Below are 12,135 nucleotides of genomic sequence, written 5' to 3'. Positions count from 1 at the left end.
CTGGCTGGACTATTTTCGATGCCCTGGGTAGCAAAAGTGTTAGCTGTCTCTATGAACTTACATAAGTTAATAAGTCTCATCTCTACAGTTTGCAATTGTGCTGTACTTTACATTGTTAAACTTAATAAATACTGTAGGATTCAAACTGACCACAGAAACCTAAAAACACGAGACTGCCAACGTTCAAAATTCCGAATAAAAAAAATAACCACATTCAGTGGGGACGATAGTTATGCAGGAATAAAACGTCCCATAAGAAGAGCGAGAATTTCTAAACAAATGAATGAGTTCTTGCTGGATATCTTGATTATAAAAAAAATCCATAAGGTTAAAAACGAAAATCCTGCAGAAAGACTTGCAATAAATCTGACCAGCTTGGTCTAAAAAGCAAAGATTCCTGAATGAGAACATTCTCATTTTCACCCCTTTTCTTCTTCGTCGTCGTTTTTGGGCTGAAATTCCCAGGCACACTCGATTCTGTGTGTGTGTACGAGTGCGCTTTTACCTGTATGATCGTTTTTTACCTCAGCCATAATTATGCTGATTTCGGCGGGTCGGAATTTTCAGCCCTCAAACCGGGGGGTGGGTGAAGGGGAGGGGGAGGGGCGGGGGTAGGGCAAGGCATACCTCCAGGCGAGGAAGTTTTGCGTAACTGACCGACTTGCTGACGGCTCGACCGTGCTGACTCTGTAATTAATGGATGGTCGTCCACGTGTTGACAAGTACTTGAGAACTGGACTGAAATGTAAGAATCGAGGTAACAGGCTTTAGTCCGGGATGAAGTGTACCCTCATTGCAGTTATGCAGTCTATCCCCGACTAAAGTCTCCAACCCGACTCAGTCTTACATACCGACCCTGGCAACAATTACGGAAGAGCAAAGAAGCAAGCAAGAAATGACGAAACGCCATTTCACAGAGGACATCAATCCAGGGTGACAGGATACTTTTATATTTTAAGTTGTCTTATTGTTAATAGTGGTGATTTGTCGTAGTCGCAATGTAAGTGTCAGTAGCAGTTGTGGTAAGTGCAATAAGCTAAAACCATCTGAACATTATGACTGAAGACAATATAAGCGATAAAAAAAAAATTTAAATTGCAAGAAATGAAGAGAGAGAGAGAGCGAGCGTCACACATACACACACACACACACACACACACATACACACACACACACAAACACACACACACACACACACACACACACACACACACACACAAATGGAGAGAGACACAGAGAGAGGGAGATAGATAAACAGACAACTCAACAAAACGGTCATTGGCCACGTTTACATGTCTGGGTCGCAACGCCCTTTCTGTTCCTGTCTATTTCACACGACAAATTAAACTCCGAATAGCGGGTAATGTACTAGGTCCCTGTGACACAAGGACGTTTTTGCGCTGACGTCATCCAAAGGCATTAAACGTGACATTCATCATAAATCGTCTGCTGTCGCTTGATAACTACTTTAGTTTTGGCACGCCTACACTCGAAGGAATAGGAAGTAAAGAAAGATGAAGAGAACAAATGACACACACACACACACACACACACACAATAACACACGCACACACGCACGCACAAACACAAACACGCACATACACAAGGTAAGGAACAATTAAACCAAGTTGTGTGATTCAATCTAAAAACAATTAGTGAATATGTCGGCCTGACATGTAGCAAGGCTTGGCTTGGCTAGCCGATAACCGGCAAGGTGCTGACTTTCTTTTGTGCATTGTTGATGGTGAATGCATGTTAATTTATTTTTAATATACTTTCTTATGTGATAACCAATGTGCTATATTTTCTCAGGACAAAGAACAAATGTTTATTTTGAATGTGTTATGTATGTTATTATTACGGACACAAACGCTCAGCAATGTAATTTCTCTTTTAGAGATTAATAAAGTTATTGTATTGTATTGTATTGTATTGTATTGTATTGTAACCCGAAGAGTGAAACGAGTCACGCCCGTCTCCGCTAAACATGCGAACGTCATTCCGAACTAACCTATTTTTGAGTCACTTGAGAAAAAGTGACTCTATGTAATCGGTCAGTGTTAGTCTGTCCGGCCGGCCGTCCGGCCGGCCGTCCGTAGACACCACCTTAACGTTGGACTTTTCTCGGAAACTATCAAAGCGATCGGGCTCATATTTTGTTTAGTCGTGACCTCCAATGACCTCTACACTTTAACGATGGTTTCGTTGACCTTTGACCTTTTTCAAGGTCACAAGTCAGCGTCAAAGGAAAAATTAGACATTTTATATCTTTGACAAAGTTCATCGGATGTGATTGAAACTTTGTAGGATTATTCTTTACATCAAAGTATTTACATCTGTAGCCTTTTACGAACGTTATCAGAAAAACAAGGGAGATAACTAGCCTTTTCTGTTCGGCAACACACAACTTAACGTTGGGCTTTTCTCGGAAACTTTAAAAGTGACCGGGCTCAAATTTTATGTGAACGTGACTCATTGTGTTGTGAATAGCAATTTCTTCCTGTCCATCTGATGCCTCATATAATATTCAGAACTGCGAAAGTGACTCGATCGAGCGTTTGCTCTTCTTGTATTTAATTGTGAGCACATTTTCAGAGTAAACATGGTATATCTATGTTTTGGGATTCAGGAAATGACAAGAAATACAATGCAATCACTTTTGAATCCATAACAATGTATATTTTTATTTTCGGAAATTGTATAATTTTAATTAATTGTGTTTTTTTGTATCTTCCAAGCTGAAATGCAATCCCATAGTCCAGACTGAATCAAAGATTGCTTACAAAAAATGTTATTCCTTTTGGTTGAAAAATGAGGTCGAGACACAGTGTCGCCTCAACTTTTACAAAAAGCCAGATGTGACGCAATCAAACATATTTACACTCCCCCCCCCCCCACCCCCTAAATATATTGGCCTTCGTGCGGCAACAGAGCATCTTGTCACTTGGACAATTACCTAAAATTCAACAATCTAACTGCTTCCTATATATCAGTGGAGAGATAGGTGTGTGTGTGTGTGTGTGTGTGTGTGTGTGTGTGTGTGTGTGTGTGTGTGTGTGTGTGTGTGTGTGTGTATGTGTGTGTGCGTGTGTGTGTGTGTGTGTGTGTTCGAAATAATTTCGCAGATTGACACGGGTGTCACAAAATTGATTTAGCAAAAACGCCCCACTCTTCACAGAAAGCAGCTATAGACTGTAGCTCCAAGTGTGTCCATGTAAAAGGATGCTCATTACCCATAATTATATTAACATCTCGAGCAGATTGGTGGTGAACATTATAAGATGCTTGGTGGCTTGTTGACAGACCAGATATTTTGTTGGTCCGAGCTGGGGGAGCATATTATCGTCTTCGAACCCCCCTCCCCCATTTTCCACACTAGATCCACTGTTTCATCTTTGTCTCCGTCTCTCTTCCCTTTATCTTATCTCGTCTATCTACTTGAGTGAGTAACTGAAGATGTATTATCATCATCTCTTTCCTAGATTTTCCCACCGACAGAGTTGGCTTTTGTCTTGAATTCAGTACCTCACACGTACACGGTAATTGGTGTGACACCTCAAGCGGACCTTCTTCATAAGTGTACAGTGTCTGCTGACAAGGGACACGAGGGTCTGTGGTTGAGCAACTTTATGGTTTAACCGGGTGGACTGGAGGAGTAGCAACAGCATGTGAACCACTTTAGAAATGACTTGTAAAGGTTGCAGTCGGTCAGATCAAAGAAGAGAAAATGTGAACGTGGGTCTTGAGAAGATATTACCATCCTAATACTTTACTTTGTGCAAGAATCAATCACGCGTACAGCATTACAGATGTCCAGCTGTAGTCTACATTGTACTGTAAACTTCACAGCGGCCTTATCGGCTTCCTCGAGTGACGTCACAGCAAGGCTAACGCTGCGGCGTCTTTCTTGTGCTGACACAGTTGTCGGTCGCGGATTTTGAGTCGTTTCGGCCTGCCAACTGCTTCGTTTTTTTTGCGGATTGTGAGAACTAGCAGAAAGTTTCACGCATTTTAATGGTTTCAAACTAATGATGAAAGTGTCTTCTTCTGGACCAAATCAACAGTCTTTAGTTGAATCAACTCGGAAAACTCTTAAACGCGTTTTTGCACGCGACTCCGCGCATTTTTGAGACCAGGCAACCCGACAGCTGCCCTTTAATGCAGAATCAATAAATGCACTGCAATATTATGAAGACGTCATTAATTTTAGGGAATATACTTTGCCAATGAAGTAGATGTTACTTGAATTAATTAGGTATACTTATGACGAACTTATCTTCTGAAACCCAATATCAAAATGACTTATTTGTACTTTTTAAAGCACAATCAATAAATGTACTGCACTATTATGAAGACTACGTAATTAATTTGAGTGAATAGACTCTTTCCACAAAGTAGGGTATACTTTTGGCGAACTTATCTTGTGAAACCACATATCAAAATATAAGTAAACTGCGAAATATTTGTGCAAGACCATGCTTCAGACACTAAGTCCCCACAATTGACGGTGTTCATTCTTTATAACCACTCTCTCAATTTTTGGATTTACACACGTTAGGCGCTTTCTGCTTGTGTGTCAAATCTTTGAATGTCTTCACAGATTCATGAAATATGACGCTCCTGCACCACTTTAAATCATATCATCTGACCCAGATGTCAAGAAATGACCATAGATCACATTACAATCGCGTGCAGCCTTTCTCATGTGCTTGAATTTCCCTAGTAACTGCGGAAAGTCAAAATTTGCACATAATGCGCTTGAAATGTGTAAATACTTGAAGGTCAACGTTCACAAACACATTGAAGCAATGAAACAAATCGATGATATGATGCTATGACACCTTAGGCCAAAGTACAAACGGTAGTTTTGTGATGATATGTCATTTGTGAGGAATGACAGGTGATTTTGTGCAGAAACTTACGTCGCGTGTCTCCCAGAAAAATACGGGTGCAACCGCTTCGGACAGATTTGCCTAGTGCAACCACGGTCATACGGTGTGGTACACGTGCACTCAAGTTAACCTCTGCTTTGACCTGTGTGCCAGGAGTCGGATGAGAGAGAGAGAGAGAGCGAGAGAGAGAGAGAGACACACACACACACACACATACATAGACAGAGACAGACATAGAAAGACAGAAGCGGAGAGACTCAGAGGGAGACACAGACAAAGACATACATACAGAGAGAGAGAGAGAGAGAGAGAGAGAGAGAGAGAGAGAGAGAGAGAGAGAGAGAGAGAGAGAGAGAGAGAGAGAGAGAGAGAGAGAGAGAGAGAGAGAGAGAGAGAGAAAACTGTAACTGATCTCGTGAGAACGGTAACAAACGAGACATGTCACCTCTCCGAATGCATTCCAATAGATGACCGCTCCTGCGGCCATCAACAATACAATACAACACAACACAACAATACAATAATACAATACAACACAACAATACAATACAATACAATACAATACAATACAATACAATACAATACAATACAATACAATACAATACAATACAATACAATACAATACAATACAATACAATACAATACAATACAATACAATACAATTATTTGAATGTGGTTAAGAAACAAACCTCTTCTTTTTTTTACTTCAATGGCAAGAAGTTCGATAATACCAGGGGCGGACGAGGGGGGGGGGGGGGGGTGCACAGGGTGCAGGTGCACCCCCCCTCCAGCAAAAAAAAAAATCAATGGAAATTGTGAATTTGGAAAGCTGATTCTATGACCATTTCTAAGTTCAAATGGCACCAGATGGCACCATTTTGCTTCTTTGAGCCAAAACATTTTCCGGGGGGGCATGCCCCCGGACCCCCCAAGCAAATTCGGGCGCTTCGCGCCCATCACATTCACTTTCGATTCAAAGTGCGACTCCCCCTTACAAAGCAACTGATCCGCGCGCCCCTGAATACGCTACCAAAAAGTCGACGCCAGGTTCGTGTCTTCATATTAAACGGTCTACTGTGTGTCGAGAGCTATGATTATAACCGACATCGAACATTTGTGGACAAGGCGGCGGCAAGCTCAAGGACTGAAGCAAGTTCAAGTTCAAGTTTTATTAGTCCATAACCCATGGGGGCATTTTGAACAATAAATACAATCAATGCAATCATGATGTATGCTAATATAGTAAATAAAAAAATAAAAAAATTATGAAAAACTGTTACAAATTCTGTTAATAAAATCCAAAATATTCTTTAGCAATTTCTTTTTCTTAGTAGCAAACAACTTTTTAAATTTAAGTGCATTAGGCTTTTTCCAATAGTAAGGTGGTAACAACTCAGCTCTATTTTCTTTGAAAAAATCACAGACAAATAAATAATGGAATTCATCACCAATGTCTTGTGATACACATTTGGTGCAAGTTCTTTCTGACCTCGGGATGTTAAGATAACGTTCTTTCTGTACAGGCAAATTGTTGTTTAATGTTCTAAACTTCATCATTGAAACACATTGCTGGTATGGCAGGTGTGTGATATAGTCTTCACATGCAAAAATATCTTTAAACATTCGATAATTCCAAAACATATTTTTTGTTCCAATTTCTGTAAACCATTTATGGATATACTGGTCATACAAGCTTCTTTTTACTTTCTTTTTAAACCATGCGCTTGAGTATTGAACATTTTCTTGAAAAGTCCAAAGGCCAGAGAGACCAATTTCATTTAAGTTTTTTTCAATAAAACATAAATAATTAGATTCAATCATCTTGTTGATATACAATTGTAAGTAAAGCAATACACAATACTTGAAAATTTATTTTTATGAATAGGACTAATCAGTTTATACCAATAGCAAAGCATTCTACATTTCATATTAACATCTAGTGGATATCTTCCAAGTTCACCAAATATCATAGCATTTGGAGTTGATTTTTTTAGTTTGAAAACAATTTTATAAAAACGCAATTGAAGTTTAGTAGCAAGTTCACAGGAACCAAAACCCCATACTTCACATCCGTATAGTAAAATTGGAGCAATCATTTTATCGAACAGGTCAACTTGTATGTCCACAGGCAGTGACAATTGTCTACAAGTACGCAAAAGAACAAACATTGCCCTTGAGGCACGATCATATAGATTCTTCTGTGCGACTGAAAATTTATTATTATAATTAATCTTAAGGCCCAAGTACATTACATCAAACACTACTTCGATTAAATTGCCATTATACGTAAACAATGGTTTATTTCTAATTTTACCTCTGGAAAAAAACTATAACTTTCGTTTTGTTTACATTAATATTTAGACGCCATTTTAAACAGTATTCGTGCATTTTGTTTAAACATTCTTGCAGGTTTTTTTCAGACTCTGAGCATATCACAGTATCATCCGCATACAGTAATAAAAACATTTGAAACAAGGCATTTACATCAGTATCATCCATTCCAACCACAATAGCCTCTCTTGACATAGATTGTAACCCATTACTGTTTTCCAACAGAAAAGGCCGGCCGGCTAGGTTTGTCGGTGCACTATTACGTGTCAAAATCAGGTGTGCTGGAAAAAAAAACGGTGACCGAATTACCTGTCTGGCGATTTGAACCCGGAAAACCGAGTCACTGAGTTTGACATATGAATGACCTTGCACGGGTGATTCCCCTGGATCCATTTGTTATCAGACTTCATCGCCAATGCTGTCGACATCTATGTTAATCTATGCTCAGCGATACTAAACTATATTATTTTATGGGTAGGGTGGGCAGGAGCTCGCTTTGGGAAAAAGGCGAAAACCGATGATTACGAAAATAATGCTGATTCTAGGATTTCTTATCAAATAATAAGAATAAGTCCTGAAGGTACATAAAATCTGACAGCTAGAAATTATTTGTAACAATTCATGTTCATAAGCACGGTTAGCGGATGAAATGCGGTCAGAACCTTTATACCGGGTGCAGACCGGTATACCCTTTTCCACGTCATTAAATTACACTCTTATGTGTTGCACGCATTCACAACTCAGTCGATGCAGTGGTGTACGTTTTTACAAATAAGGGGCAGGTATACTAAATTACAGCAGGCTGATGTATTGGCACTGAGTCACTAAAGCAACTGTATTCGGTTTGGGCGTGTGTGTGCGTGTGTGTGTGTGTGTGTGTGTGTGTGTGTGTGTGTGTGTGTGTGTTTGTGTGTGTGTGTGTGTGTGTGTGAAGGGGTGGGGTGGGATGGGGGGGGTGGCGTAGGGGGTGTACACGTGTAAGTGTTGGGTGGGGAGGGTACGTGGACGGGTGTGCAACCGACATGCAGGTGAAATCGAGTGGAAACAATGTGTGGGGTCCAAAGAGAAATCAAAAGTGCAAGACCGGCTAATCATATAATTAATGTTTTAGCAGTTGTAGACGGCAACGCCTCCTGAAGCTTCTTTCCTGGCAAGTTTTTTTTATACGTGACCTATTTCTACCTGGACTTTGTGCTGACTAAGACTGGTTCAAACAACATTTAAAGATACCGTCTTTCCAGCGTAACGTACCCCGCGGGTTAGGGGGAAGAATTTACCCGATGCTCCCCAGCATGTCGTTAGAGGCGACTAACGGATTCTGTTTCTCCTTTTACCCTTGTTAAGTGTTTCTTGTATAGAACATAGTCAATTTTTGTAAAGATTTTAGTCAAGCAGTATGTAAGAAATGTTAAGTCCTTTGTACTGGAAACTTGCATTCTCCCAGTAAGATAATATATTTTACTACGTTGCAAGCCCCTGGAGCAAATTTTTGATTAGTGCTTTTGTGAACAAGAAACAATTGACAAGTGGCTCTATCCCCTCTCCCCCCTTTCCCCGTCGCGATATAACCTTTGTGGTTGAAAACGACGTTAAACACCAAATAAAGAAAGAAAGAAAGCGTAACGAATTATTGAATTATGTACACATGTATTTAATGCGTTCGATATGTGTTTACGTTCAAGGATGAAGTTGCACCATGTAAAAGCTTGGTCATATTTGTGGTGGTGAACATAGTCCCTAACACGAGAAAGCATGCTAATCAAAACAGTCTCAAAAACCATAGACCAAATAGCCTGGACCGCCAACTCGTCACGTGACCCTTCGAGGTTACGACTCTCGACTTTCAGGGGCGCGTCGCGTCCGGTTTGAAAGGCCAGCGATTCGAAGACAGTGAAAAGAAAGCACGCTCCAGTTATTTGTGACAATGGGAGGTGACAATGAACTGGATTTTCCAAAACTCCAAACTAAACTTAACAAAACTCATCGAAAAACATGTTCCATGTGCACTTTTGCTGAGTTTATTTTAGCATTTTCAGAACTTACCTCGGCAACTTCGTCCATGTTTACAATCGACACCGGATATCACGTCCCCCTGATTTCTGAAAGGCTTGTAAGCGTAGGTTCCTAAATGCGAGAGGCCGCTACCTCGTAATAGAGAGAAAGAGCGGAGAGAGAGCTAGTTGGCGGTCCAGGATAAATGGTTTATGCAAAAACGAACCAAGAGCTACACAGTTCGGTTTGAGGTTTTGGAGTTATGTCACCATACGGCCCTTAATCGAGCTCTAAGCCGTCGACTTCGCGAAGACTTCGAGAAGTCTTTTTACAGAAAACTCAGTGCTAAAGCTCCGTGCGGCCAGCTTTGCGAAGCATACTTCGCGTAGTCAACTTCGCCCAATCAAGGACAGAAATTACAATCAGCGTTTGAACGTCTCGTCACTTGCGTTGCCCCGTGACAGCAGTCAAGGTTGCACGCATTCACCAGACCAGAGATTTGAACTCCTTAATGGCCACGGGGTTTGTTTGCTTGGCCCGGTGTATGGCCCCGTGTCACCTCCAGCACTGACAGAAGATACGACGATGAGCAGACCAGGGACTCTGGCACTCAAGAAATCACATTCAATTAGTTAAATATTTAGCATAGGTACAAAGCTCTTTCCAATGAATCATTGTAGGCGTGTAAAGCATGTGTCCCAAATAATTGAATCAAATTCGTCAGAATATTTTTTACAAAATGCTGTTTGAGATACATAGAGAATACTACTGTATATGGCTTGCTGTGTCGTACCAGATTTACACGAGTTGTTTTTTTAAAATATTGAACTGCGAGCGAAAGCGAGCTGTTCACTATTTGAAAAAGCAACGAGTGTAAATCTGGTACGAAACAGCAAGCCATGTAGTATTCTGTTTATCCTACATACTGCACCTACGTGTATTTTACTGAAAATGTCCTGCAGTCGAGGCAGCTAAATTGAAGACGCTTGTTTTGGAACCTCGATCTCTTCTAAAGCCTCGTGCAATCTATTACGTCAAAGCAAAGAAACGTCACTCTGAAAGTGTGGCGTGACGTGTTAGTTCTAAAGATTCATGGAGAGTAATTAGCGAGCGCAAATTTTGTTTCTATAATGACTCGTGACGTTTGTCTCGGTGACTTTGGCACCATGAGCAGCGGAAAAACAGGTCCCTGCCAGACTTGCTTGACATGACCTCATCTACATGATATACACACGTGTGATTTGAACGATTATTATCTCACGGGTGTCTCTCTCACGTATGTAGGATAACATATTTTATACAACTGACGGTAGGACGACTAAAACCTCCCCCCAAACCCCCAACCCCTAGGCCCCCCCCCCCCCACCCCCATCACCGACACTGGCACACACAAACACACACACACACACACTCACACACACACACACACACACACACACACACACACACACACACACACACACACACACACACACACACACACACACAAGAGAAAAGAAACAAAAATAAACTTAAAGCCATGTCAGTCACTGGTTTCAGTGCCTGTAGTTCTCAGGGTCATTGGATATTTCCCCATCATCTGCAAAATACCGACCTTCACCTGCAAGCCTCACTTCACTACCGCGTAAACAACAAGTCCTTGGATATATATTTATAGATATATACCCAGACAGCCCGATAGAATTACCCATGTACCAAACCAACACAAACTACCGGCCTTTCAACCTTGACAGAAATCGGAAACAGTCCGATGAACGCGAAAACGTGAACACTCTCAAAAATGGCTATTTATGTCAGGCAGTCGGTTAAGTTTTTATGTTACACCTATTATGGCTACAGCTGGGAATTTATCAGCGTTGAAGCCGGCTACAGCTGATTTCGCCGGTAAAACAGCTGATCGGAGTTCAGGACTGCGAAAACGCCGGTTTTGATAGCAGCGGTAGTGGCTGTGTGTGTGACGGGTTCTGTTTTGATCAGAATGTTTGGGTTATTTGAGCCTGCCAATCGACACTTACTGACCGAGCGGCATAGTAAGTTGTTCTCCTGTGTGTGTGTGTGTGTGTGTGTGTCCCTTCTATCTCCATTCCCTCTCCCTCTCCTTTTCTCTGTCTCTTTCTCCCGACCCCCCACCCCCACACCCTACACAAAGAAAAAAGCCAAGCACCCCCCGAATGAATTTGTGATAATAATTGAGTCAAATTTGTTTTACCATTTTTGAGTCACTTGAGAAAAAGTGACTCTATGTAATCAGTCAGTGTTAGTCTGTCCGGCCGGCCGTCCGGCCGGCCGTCCGTAGACACCACCTTAACGTTGGACTTTTCTCGGACACTATCAAAGCGATCGGGCTCATATTTTGTTTAGTCGTGACCTCCAATGACCTCTACACTTTAACGATGGTTTCGTTGACCTTTGACCTTTTTCAAGGTCACAGGTCAGCGTCAAAGGAAAAATTAGACATTTTATATCTTTGACAAAGTTCATCGGATGTGATTGAAACTTTGTAGGATTATTCTTTACATCAAAGTATTTACATCTGTAGCCTTTTACGAACGTTATCAGAAAAACAAGGGAGATAACTAGCCTTTTCTGTTCGGCAACACACAACTTAACGTTGGGCTTTTCTCGGAAACTATAAAAGTGACCGGGCTCAAATTTTATGTGAACGTGACTCATTGTGTTGTGAATAGCAATTTCTTCCTGTCCATCTGATGCCTCATATAATATTCAGAACTGCGAAAGTGACTCGATCGAGCGTTTGCTCTTCTTGTTTTCTTCGTAATAACATACATGGGTTTCCATAATAAGGTTGGGAAGTTCACGCGTCAAGATTGTGTCGCCACTGCCTGTGAGAAGCACGTGCAGCATGCAACCCATGAATGTTAAAAAAGGCAGTATGCTCACGCTGCAAATTTCTGTATTT

The sequence above is a fragment of the Littorina saxatilis genome, linkage group LG1, assembly GCF_037325665.1.
Source record: "Littorina saxatilis isolate snail1 linkage group LG1, US_GU_Lsax_2.0, whole genome shotgun sequence".
Lineage (NCBI taxonomy): Eukaryota > Metazoa > Mollusca > Gastropoda > Littorinimorpha > Littorinidae > Littorina > Littorina saxatilis.
Note: the sequence above shows the minus strand (reverse complement) of the source record.